The 12,815-nt window shown below is 37.5% G+C and overlaps 1 long non-coding RNA gene across 3 annotated transcripts in view; it reads left to right on the top strand.

The window, feature by feature from the left end:
- The window catches only part of LOC144901586 (uncharacterized), a 78,943-nt gene extending 71,212 nt beyond the window's left edge, over positions 1-7,731 (top strand). For all 3 annotated transcript variants that reach the window (XR_013629640.1, XR_013629641.1, XR_013629639.1), the window contains one exon: positions 7,538-7,731. This is a non-coding gene — a long non-coding RNA (uncharacterized LOC144901586). The remainder of the gene's footprint in view (positions 1-7,537) is intronic.
- Positions 7,732-12,815: the final 5,084 nt, after the last annotated feature.

The raw sequence follows: 12,815 nt of genomic DNA, 5'->3' as shown, positions 1-12,815 counted from the left end.
AAATAGTTGGAAAAAAACGCAGAACAACAAAAAAATTCAATTTACAAGAATAAAGGCAAAACATTAAATAATAATAATAATAATAATAATAATAATAATAATAATAATAATAATAATAATAATAATAATAATAATAATAATAATAAATCATGTCTCAATTTAATGAGAATAAACATGTCTGTAATGTCATTTTGGTAACATAGAGTTGAAATAGCTGTCAATTATATTTTTTTTAATTTATAATATCAGAAACAAACAAAACAAAAAGTAGTCACGTTATAATTAATTAGGGTTATAATTTTATAGGAATATTATGGGAATAAACTCTCAATATAAGAAAGTTGAAATATTTGGAATTTAAAAATAAACAACAGCAAAAATTATGGGGAAAATGAAATGATTAGGTATAAAATAATAAAATAAAAAATAAAAAAATTTAATTAAAATTAAAAAATTTAATAAAATTAAATAATAATAAAATAATAATAAATAAGTCATGTAAGCTGGGATGTTTTTTTTTCCTTCCTCTCCTTTTTCTTTGTGGCCCTCGGTGGAAAGGTACACAGATCCGGCCATGTGTTGTATGGAGATACAAATATAATATGGATTGCTGTGCTTACGTAGAGTACATTGTGTACTGAGAGACAATAAAGACGCTCCTTAGTGCTTATAAACGTGTTTTGAGACACTACATATGTGATACATGTTATATATGGCGTGTACGGTGAACAATGCTTCCGGAACAGATACAAGGACCATATATTGGCTGCAATGCTTTACGCAATATACTGCATACCTAAGTATCTTGATCTTCCATATCTTCCATATAAGATGCATAGGGATACTGCATGCCTACATATTACATACTTGCATTGGTAGTGTGTACTGTGTTCAATGTACAATGTAAAGAAGCTACAGGGACACTGCATGCTTATATAATACTATACAATACTATAAATGGTGACTGTAGGGATAGGGTGTGTGTGTTTACAGATATGGTTTTATTAAACGCTGTATGCTTACATACGGTACTGTACGGATGAGTAAAATGCATACTAACTTAATATATATGTATAGATGTATATATGTATATAATCTATAAATTAGACATACAGTGATGTACACTGTATGCTTCCAGATGTGGCGTATTAGGACCGTGTTTGTTGACGTTGTTGACGCTTATAGGTAGATTTCAGTTTGTTTTGCACACTTCAATACAGTACATAGTATATATGTTTTTAGTGAATTAACAGTTTTCTAGTTTGCAATCCTTTAAAGAATCTTGTTAATGTTCTCTGGCCAGGATTATTACTATAATATCATAAATGGGAAACGTGTTTTAGGATGGATTTGCCCTTGATAACGGCCATGTTGCTTGCAAGTCTTCAGGGAGCGCTTTTCCAATAAGAGTAATGTCCCCCTTGTGCGCGGCCACCGTCACACAATTTACGGGCAGATTACAGATTCTAATAAAATTTTTGCTACCCTAATTAAAGAATCTGTTCCCTATTTTATGACAGTTCAGTTCCCCTCCACCGCTTCTGTCCAATTTAATTATTCTGATGCAGATAATTAGCATGAGCTGGCCATTGTTCATCTCATTTGCATATTATATTGGATAATTGAATGAGAGTGGCTGATGATTAAATTAGGCTGAATGACACATGATTCAGCCCGCAGTTGAGAAAAGTTAACAGAAGGAGCAGACTGGGAATACGACGTGCGGCTTTTGAATATTTATATATATCCTCCCGTGGTTCAGCCGCCCGCCGCCGCCGCCCCCCTCTCTCGCCCTTTCGCACTCTGCTAATTTAAAAAATGAACAGCGGCGCTACGAGTGAAACTTGTTGCTGGGTGTGTCATTTGTGTCCGACGATGGCCGTGCAGAGCATTAAAATCAATGATTGTTTTTAATCTTTTAAATGCTCCATCGACAGAGCAACACGTTTACACTCTGATAAGACAAATGAGGCTAGTGTGGCTAAATTGGCTTTCAGGCACTTTCTATGTAAACACAGACTCCTGGTGCCTTCCTGACGTCCGCATCATGGACAAGCTCAAGTGCGCTGGCGAAGGTTGTCTCCGAACGCATTTGACATGACGATGAAGTCAGATGCGAGCTTAGATCAATTCCAAAACATCTTATGAAATGCTTCTGCGAGTTTTTCCACGTGGGGCTCGGGGCAGGGTAAATGTTTGGAGGGGATATTTGGAACAGCTTTAGCCTTTCACATGCTAATGTAAGCACTGGCGGCACAAGAAAGCGGGCCTGACCCGGGGGCCACACGGTGACACAGTCTGCTGATTCAGTGCCGGCAGCCCTGGCTTTGTTTATGTGTGTGCACAAGAAATAATGCACGTCATAAAACGGAGAACTTTGAAGGGGGAACCACTAGCACACATGATAAATGCCCCCACTAGCTCCTCTGAATATAAATAACTCTTCCCAATACTACAAAAGACTTCCCTACAGCTACTAAAACACCATCTTTTTTCCGATGTTTTTCCTTTTGTCTTCTTCGCTGTTGTACGAATTGCAACAAAATCGCCATGACAAATACTCAGACTTAACAAACGCGTTAAAATAGCGCAGGCCGCCACAAAAGGTTTTAACGTTTTGTTTCACTGCAAATTACAAACCCGTCTGCTTCAGTTTTGACGGAGATAAAACTTTCTCAATATGCATTAAAACCAGATTGTTGCCTTGCTGCCTGGGATTAGGTTTCAAGTTTAGGTTAGTTTAGCTAAGTTTATGTTTGCCCACCCCTGCCTTAGTTGATGACTTTGAATGGGGATATGTTTCACTGAAAATCTCAAGTCATTAAACTAAAGTCCGAGTCAAGTCACTAATATCGAAGTTGCAATTCTTTGGTGATATTGTCAAATAATCAAAATTGAACTTAAGTCTGACTCGAGTCCAGGTCGTATGATTCAGGTCCACACCCCTGGCAGTTAGGGTTAGGATTGAGATTAGAGTTAAGGTTGGGGTTAGGTTCAGGTTTAAGAGTTAGTGTTTTCTAGGTTATGAAAGGACAAGGACGTATTTCTTCAATCATTTCTTTCTCCTCCAGTCAAATTCCAAAACGTTTGCCCACTCGTCTTAGTTGATGACTTTAAATGGGGACACGTTTCACTGAAAATCTCAGGTATTATCAAGTCATTAGACTAAAGTCTGAGTCAAGTCCTAAGTCACTAATATCGAAGTTTTGAGTGTTTGGTGATATTGTCAAGTCATCAAAAATTGGAACTTGAGTCTGACTCGAGTCCAGGTCGCTTGATTCGGGTCCACACCTCTGGCAGTTAAGGTTAAGATTTAGATTAAAGTTAAGGTTGGGGTTAGGTTCAGGCTATGGGTTTAAGAGTTAGTGTTTTCTAGGTTATGAAAGGACAAGGACGTATTTCTTCAATCATTTCTTTCTCCTCCAGTCAAATTCCAAAACGTTTGCCCACCCGTCTTAGTTGATGACTTTAAATGGGGACACGTTTCACTGAAAATCTCAAGTATTATCAAGTCAATAGACTAAAGTCCGAGTCAAGTCCTAAGTCACTGATGTCAAAGTTGCAAGTCTTTGATTATATTGTCAAATCATCAAAATTGAACTTGAGTCTGACTCGAGTCCAGGTCGTTTGATTCGGGTCCACACCTCTGGCAGTTAGGGTTAGGATTGAGATTAGAGTTAAGGTTGGGGTTAGGTTCAGGTTTAAGAGTTAGTGTTTTCCAGGTTATGAAAGGACAAGGACGTATTTCTTCAATCATTTCTTTCTCCTCCAGTCAAATTCCAAAACGTTTGCCCACCCGTCTTAGTTGATGACTTTAAATGGGGACACGTTTCACTGAAAATCTCAAGTATTATCAAGTCATTAAACTAAAGTCCGAGTCAAGTCCTAAGTCACTAATATCGAAGTTTTGAGTGTTTGGTGATATTGTCAAGTCATCAAAAATTGGAACTTGAGTCTGACTCGAGTCCAGGTCGTTTGATTCGGGTCCACACCTCTGGCAGTTAGGGTTAAGATTTAGATTAAAGTTAAGGTTGGGGTTAGGTTCAGGCTATGGGTTTAAGAGTTAGTGTTTTCTAGGTTATGAAAGGACAAGGACGTATTTCTTCAATCATTTCTTTCTCCTCCAGTCAAATTCCAAAACGTTTGCCCACCCGTCTTAGTTGATGACTTTAAATGGGGACACGTTTCACTGAAAATCTCAAGTATTATCAAGTCAATAGACTAAAGTCCGAGTCAAGTCCTAAGTCACTGATGTCAAAGTTGCAAGTCTTTGATTATATTGTCAAATCATCAAAATTGAACTTGAGTCTGACTCGAGTCCAGGTCGTTTGATTCGGGTCCACACCTCTGGCAGTTAGGGTTAGGATTGAGATTAGAGTTAAGGTTGGGGTTAAGTTCAGGTTTAAGAGTTAGTGTTTTCCAGGTTATGAAAGGACAAGGACGTATTTCTTCAATCATTTCTTTCTCCTCCAGTCAAATTCCAAAACGTTTGCCCACCCGTCTTAGTTGATGACTTTAAATGGGGACACGTTTCACTGAAAATCTCAAGTATTATCAAGTCATTAAACTAAAGTCCGAGTCAAGTCCTAAGTCACTAATATCGAAGTTTTGAGTGTTTGGTGATATTGTCAAGTCATCAAAAATTGGAACTTGAGTCTGACTCGAGTCCAGGTCGCTTGATTCGGGTCCACACCTCTGGCAGTTAAGGTTAAGATTTAGATTAAAGTTAAGGTTGGGGTTAGGTTCAGGCTATGGGTTTAAGAGTTAGTGTTTTCTAGGTTATGAAAGGACAAGGACGTATTTCTTCAATCATTTCTTTCTCCTCCAGTCAAATTCCAAAACGTTTGCCCACCCGTCTTAGTTGATGACTTTAAATGGGGACACGTTTCACTGAAAATCTCAAGTATTATCAAGTCAATAGACTAAAGTCCGAGTCAAGTCCTAAGTCACTGATGTCAAAGTTGCAAGTCTTTGATTATATTGTCAAATCATCAAAATTGAACTTGAGTCTGACTCGAGTCCAGGTCGTTTGATTCGGGTCCACACCTCTGGCAGTTAGGGTTAGGATTGAGATTAGAGTTAAGGTTGGGGTTAGGTTCAGGTTTAAGAGTTAGTGTTTCTAGGTTATGAAAGGACAAGGACGTATTTCTTCAATCATTTCTTTCTCCTCCAGTCAAATTCCAAAACGTTTGCCCACCCGTCTTAGTTGATGACTTTAAATGGGGACACGTTTCACTGAAAATCTCAAGTATTATCAAGTCATTAAACTAAAGTCCGAGTCAAGTCCTAAGTCACTGATGTCAAAGTTGCAAGTCTGATGATATTGTCAAATCATCAGAATTGGAACTTGAGTCTGACTCGAGTCCAGGTCACATGATTGGGGTCCACACCTCTGGCAGTTAAGGTTAGGATTTAGATTAGAGTTAAGGTTGGGGTTAAGTTCAGGTTTAAGAGTTAGTGTTTTCCAGGTTATGAAAGGACAAGGACGTATTTCTTCAATCATTTCTTTCTCCTCACTCCTTGATGTAGTAATTCAAATGTTCATATGAGACAGACGAGAGTCGGGGAAGGCCGCCTGTCCCGCATCATTGGCTGACTTCAAGGTTTGTCCTTTTTCAAACACACATTGCAACACCTGAAACTTGTGTTTGTCTTTGTCTCCCGTATGCCTTGTAAAATCCTCTCTGTTCTCTGTTATAGTACACAAAGTGTCGTCTCATTGTCTGCCTGGAGTCATTCTAAGGTGGGGGGGTGGAGGGTGGGGTTAGGAAGGAATTTACACAGTCCTGGGGATCTGTCAGTAGGTGGTATAGGAAACTGTAAAGATAAGTCCAGGCTGCAGCTTAAGCTCGGTCCACACGAGAGCTTTTCGGCATGTGTCAGATGTCAGGGCAGATAGAGTCGTGCCCTCTCCTCTTATCTGAGGCTTGAGCGTGCCCACTTCCACAGGAGGAAGCCTGGACAGAGATGTGGGGATATCTAGCAGGGGTGATGTTTGCTGAGGTGTCCACTTTCCTGACACATCTCGGGTCTCAGAGTAAACCCTGTCAGAGCTGTCTAGACGGGTCGGCCTGTGGCATGCGGCCTTTTAGCTCAATGATGGCTCACTTCCTATTCACCAAATCATTGGAAAAGCTCAGACTGACTCGAGAATTTGTTGATTTAATGCATTCACTTTTTCAGCATGTAAGCTCCTAAGACATAACATACATATTTATTATGGTGGAACCAGACTGACTCATATAAGGAGGCGAATAGTGCAGTCGAGGAAGTAGCAAATTTCTTCATGTTGTGGTACTTTTCCTCTGAGTAAGTCCCATCACTTCAAAGTTTGAGTATAGACTTGTGGACAAAATACTTTGGGTGACACGCTAGCGTACATGTAATACAGACAGCCTTCAGGTTCATTTAGAATCTTTGCACAATGACTACCGGGAACAAAGTTGCTAAGCTCTGCATTAGTTTTAACCAATCTTGCTGAAATTTGACATAAGCCAAGTTTACATGAGTTTTTCCTCTTTCCGAATGGAATCTTTTCGAATGACTTTTCTGAAAACAATGGTATCCATGGAAAGGAATATTCCAATGTTTTGTCTACATGCGCCGCTATAACCAACCAGAATAGTCAATGGGGCATGCCCAGTAAAACGTAAACACCACCATCACGTGATACCGACTTCTTCGAGTTTTTCTTTCACTTGTTGGAATAACTCCGTATTGCCAGTTTTTCGTTCGTCCAGTCTTGAAATTTAGTTTGGATCAAAAACAAACTTTCCGCAGCAGTCCAATGCTGATTGCTCGCCTCCATTTGTAAAACAGAAGAACGTCTCGAGCTGTGTGTTATGTCATATCTGAGCATACGCTGAAAGAACACACCCGGGAAAAATGATATAAAACAAGAAAAGATAAAATTCAATCTTGCTAATATTTTATAATTAAACTCAGAACATGTTTTATATAGATATGTATTTTCTTTATAAAGAAAAACTGGACTTATGAATGAAGTATAGAAGGGTTTAGATTCTGTTCCACAGATAAATAATAGATAATAAACAACAGAAGAAGAAAAACATGACGAAGAAAAACGCACCCTGACAACTTTCCGTTTGATACCTCAATCGGATTGGGAAAGGAATATTCCACCCCTGTGAATCCGATTATATATCCATTCGGATTGGCACTTTTCTTTCGGAATGAGGTGTATACAAAGGTTACATTATTTCCGTTTTCCGCAAATAAACCGAATACAATTGGAATATTTGGGTCCATGTATACGTGTCAGTCACTTCATGTTGCCAAATTCTGTACCGTTTCAACTAAACTAGAGTGTATTGAGCTGTGTGAGAAATTTCAAGTCAATCCCGGTTACAAGGTTTAATAACAGCGCCATCATGTGGTTTATTTATCAGGAAAACAATATCACATTTAATACAGCAGAGGTGCATATTTTCACCAATGTTCAAAAGTTGATGCTAAATATTTTCTTCATTTGCACCCAAAAAAAACACCAAAGTAAATTTGAACTCTTTTTTCACAGAGCGCCTGCAGAGGAGTCGCTGCACCTCCAACCTTTTCTTGTCATCCTCCTGCTGTGGGCTCCTGACGAGAGGCAATTTGTTTGGATGTTTAATGCTGCTTGCTGTGCTGCTGGTGGAGGATTATACGAGATGGCCCAGTGATTTGTGGAGGCTGTTAGTGGGGCAGCGTAAGTGTGTGTGTGTGTTTCCAACCTACTATGTGTGTGATCAGTTCCAGGTCTTCGCCCTAACACAGACGTCAATTGTCTTCTTACAAGTGTCCTTTTTATCCTCCAGAAGGCAAACATCTCTAATATGTTTGTTGTGTGTTTTATGATGTATGTAAGTACTATGTTGTTCCCTTTTGATTCTGTTATATAAAACATCAGGCTGGATGCAAGGTATCTTGTCTTTACTTCGACTCAGCATCACTTTTCAATGCATCCCATTTCTTGGGAAGATGAACCCTGCTCCGCTTATGTTGAAACGAGCGCTTACGTCTCAAAAAAAAGTGCTGGCAACAACATCAAGTGACAGCCAGCCTTCCACTCCGCTCTTTGAACGCCGGCCTGAAGGGCTTCACCCTCAGATGATGAAAAACGAAAAAGTGAATTATTGGTTTGTTTATCGTGCTCTTAAAACCTAAAGTGCATTATTAAACAGAGAGAACATTAAACGGGAGAGTATTGTTAAAAGTGTTTTAAAAGTCTTGTAAATCTCCTTAATTTATGTTTGTGCGGTCGACGAGGGTCACCCCGGCCGGGTCTCTGCTTTTAATTTGGAGCCGGGGTTCTGTACCTACGGCGCTGCAAATTGACCGATGCGGAGATGTTCTGACGCTGAGACAATACAACCTTAGTGAGTCTGACTGATGCATGCATGTACACACGTGGACAAAATTGTTGGTACTTCTCAGTTAAAGAAAGAAAAGTTGATGGCTGATTTTGATTGTTTTATTTTATTTTATTTTATTTTATTTTATTTTATTTTATTTTATTTTATTTTATTTTATTTTATTTTATTTTATTTTATTTTATTTTATTTTATTTTATTTTAATATTATTACTTTCTTAAATTTCAAGTGATTTCAGTAACCATTGTGTGTTTTTTTATTTCATTAACTGAGGGGTACCAACAATTTTGTCCACATGCATATAAAATGGGGTAGCATATTAGATATTAGACTGACTTATTTCAATTATTATGCAAGGAACATAAACAATAAAATAATGTTTACCATAAATGCAGAAAAAAATAAAATATATTTAGTAATAAAATAAAATATATTTATTGTCTCAAAACAATCTTTTTGTGGTGTGTTATAAAAGAATTAATTACAAACATCATTGGTTTTCTTTTGATGGCAACAATCTAACCCATTTGCATTATTGTTATATTGGAATAAAAACCCATTTGATTCAATATGTGAGTTTTTTTTATTTTCTAAAATCCTATTTTGTATAAAATCCCAGTCAATTGCAATGAACAAATTACATTTCTTTGTAAATGTAAAATTTAAAAAAACACCACTAATCAAATGCCCAAAACGCAACAACACACAGATGGATGACATTTCTGTAGTTTCCAAAAAAATATAAGAAGAGGGCTAAAGAGCAAAGGGACAGGTTAGGGGCCCCGCCTGGCGTTGCTGTGGTTGCTGCCACTTTAAGAAATGAAGCAATATCATTAATGGAAGCCTCAGAGGGGCTGACATGTTGCTCCAATTCACCGGGCCCCGTCCATCACACCATTACGGTGGGCCCAGCAGTATTAAAATCCAATCACTCCTCTGACTAGTTTGATTAAGGAGGGAAGCCTCACAAAGAGGGGCACTGACCCATTGTTGCCTCTGCCAGGGAGTCCCGAGAGGCAAGTCCGCACGCAGGATCCAGCCTGGACCTGCTCCCTCTGTCAGATCCAGACAAAAAAGGTCTTAATCTCATTTTAAAAATTGAGAAAAGGTCATAGATTAAAAAAAAACAGTTTTAAATGTACAGAAATAAGTCATATTTAAAAAGTTGTGAAATTTGGAAGAAAAATTTGGAATGTTTTTTAAAAATTATTTTTTTAATACACTTATAAATTTGTATTTTCCCAATAAAGTTTAAAAATTGAGAAAAGGTCATAGATTTAAAAAAAACAGTTTTAAATGTACAGAAATAAGGCATATTTAAAAAGTTGTGAAATTTGGAGCAAAAATTTGGAATATTTTTTTAAATATTATTTTTAAATACACTTGTAAATTTGTATTTTCCTAATAAAATGTAAAAATTGAGAAAAGGTCATGGATTAAAAAAACAGTTTTAAATGTAGAGAAATAAGTCATATTTAAAAAGTTGTGAAATTCGGAGGAAAAATTTGGAATGTTTTTTTAAAAATTATTTTTTTAATACACTTATAAATTTGTATTTTCCCAATAAAGTGCAGTGCAATTTGTTATTTTTAAAGGAAAAATAGTCTTAACTTTGTGATAATTAGACAATAATTTATGACAATAATAATTTTATGACATATCTCCTCCACCCAAAATAAAGATGAAATATATTCGGGGTAAAAAAGAAAAAATATTTACAAAAAAATATTTCTTACTTCAGGAAAAAAAATAGTAAGTTGTCAAAAAATGTTCAAATACATTTTTTACTTAAGTTAGTTCAGTTAATATTACTTAATTAAAATAATTCCAATTATTTTAAAAATGTTTTGATAATAAATGTTTTTAAGAAAAATTTTATTATATTATGAGATTTTTTTAAAATGATAAAGTCATATTTTTTTGTAAAAATAAAAATGTATAAATTGTAATCCGATCCGTAATTGAATGGTGACGTCATTGTTATAATTGAAGGAAGCAGATGAAGCGGTGCTAGTCCCCCCCCCCCTTCCACCCCCTATAAGGACAATGTATTGTAATTCATTGTGAGGCGAGCATGGATGTGCAAGTCATGTGTGACTTACAGTGCTGTCATTTGACGGCGCCTGTAAATCAGCAGCCTTTGCATCCGCTACGACTGTATCATTAAAGTTGCTGAACTCATGAGTCAGAGGGTTAATTGAACTTTGGCACTAAATCTAAAAAAAAAAACAAGACTTCCTGAAGACATTCTTGAACTTCTGACCTGACTCCGGCATGAACGTCTTAAGGTTCTGATTCCTGGTGGCATCGCTGTTTGCCTGCATTAACATGTTAGTCCTCCTCGGTGACCTACAGTAATGGCTGCTTGTCGCCATCCAAAGAGGCGGTACAGGCGGACCTTAGATGTGTTTTACACTCCCTCATTGTGGAGCTCGATCCTCCTAATGTGTTGTTTTTGTTCTCGATTTATGAGTGGGTGTGACGCTGTGATTTACACTACTCTGACACTGTCTTACTTATTGTGTGTTCCAGGTGAACCCGGAGACGTGTACTCACTGAAACAAGCTTTTTGCTGTGATGCTCTAGGCTGTTATTTCCTCTTGCAGGTTCACTTAAAGTACACATGGTGATGAGGTCATGTTGAGGGCCTTAAGTACATGCAGTACATGATGGAGGGAAGCTCGGCTCAGTGGATGCAATACTGGGTACACCTCCACCATCTCTTGGCATTTAATACAACGCAAATATTCTTTTTATCATATCATATTGCTAATTATGAGTGGTCCTGCTGAACTCAGATAAATAACTGTACAGATAATTACCAGAATATCATACAACGTTTCAATATTATCCCCAATTGCATCCTTCAAAATCCCCTTTATAATTCATTCATTCATTCATTCATTTTCTACCGCTTTTTCCTCACAAGGGTCGCAGGGGTGCTGCTCCCAGCTGTCTTTGGGCGAGAGGCGGCGTACACCCTGGACTGGTCACCCACAGCCAATCACAGGGCACATATAGACAAACAACCATTCACACTCACATTCATACCTATGGACAATTTGGAGTCGCCAATTAACCTAGCATGTTTTTGGAATGTGGGAGGAAACCGGAGTACCCGGAGAAAACCCACGCATGCACGGGGAGAACATGCAATCTCCACACAGAGATGCCCGAGGGTGGAATTTAACCCTGGTCTCCTAGTTGTGAGGTCTGCGCTAACCACTAGACCGCCGTGCCGCCCCCCTTTATAATTCAGTAAAACAAATTCATTTAAACAAACCTATTAGTCAAGTTTTGGTAGGGCTGTTATACTGCTTTCGGCTAATAGTTGTAGTACAACTTTACTACTTTCCTACTCTTCATGACAATTCTAAGTATGTATGTGTATATACCATATTTTCTCGCTCCGGAGTATAAGTCGCACAAAGCCAAAAGTGCACAATTAGGTAGAAAAAAACATACATAAGTTACACTGGAGTATAAGTCGCATTTTTTAGCAGGTACTTTATATTAAAACGACTGAATAGGTTGAATAGGTGTAAGATATGCTAACACAATGGTTATTCAGCTACATAAAAATAAACATGAACAGAAAAGGTGTCCAGTGTTTATGTAAAAATTTTTTCATTTATAAGTCGCTCTGGAGTATAAGTCGCAGGAACAGCCAACCTATGAGTGCGACTTATAGTCCGGAAAAATACGATATACAGTATATCAAATACTTTCAGATCATCAAACAAATTAAAACATTAGTCAACACAAGTGAACACAAAATGTATTTTTTTTAATGAAACTTTTTATTATCAAGGAAGAAAAAGTCACAAAAAGTCACAAAAGACCCCACACCTGCCTCAGGTTAGTGTTTGTGATTCCACCATAAGAAAGACTAAGCAAAAACGGCCTACAAGGCAAAGTTCCAAGATGACAACCATTAAAGAAAAAGGAATATTAAGGCTTGTGTCAATTACTTATGTATCATTTCTTAATAAAAATGTTTGCTTATTTATTGATTTTGATGCATTTGCTGCAAAAATCATGCTGTGTTTAATTTATCTGGACTTTGGATACTTTGAATTGAAGGGTTGTGTTTTTACAAAGATAATATTGTGGTTGTAGTTCACCACAGTGCATCCGAATATTCTAATATTTTGACCCTCTTATGTGGTTTTGTTAAATGGTACGAGTCCTGCATTAGATCTAATGGCCAGTCACTTTTTTGAAATGAATTTCTTTTTAATGCAACTTACTTAAATCCTCTTCCCTCTTGTTGTCTTGCATGCTTTTAAGCTGCGAGTATAAAAGGCGGATATTTACTCATTGTGTCAGTTTACCATTAAAAAGCTGCGTTGGCCCCCGCCGTCTGCTGTGTGGCTGTAACTTGGGGAGCGCAGATGATTAAATCCTTGTCACACCATCTTAAATTGGCCATCGCACATCCGAGA

The sequence above is a fragment of the Doryrhamphus excisus genome, linkage group LG13, assembly GCF_037039965.1.
Source record: "Doryrhamphus excisus strain RoL-2023G ecotype Guam linkage group LG13, RoL_Dexc_Guam_v1.1, whole genome shotgun sequence".
NCBI classification, from domain to species: Eukaryota; Metazoa; Chordata; class Actinopteri; order Syngnathiformes; family Syngnathidae; genus Doryrhamphus; species Doryrhamphus excisus.
This window is presented reverse-complemented; position numbering and strand designations above follow the sequence as displayed.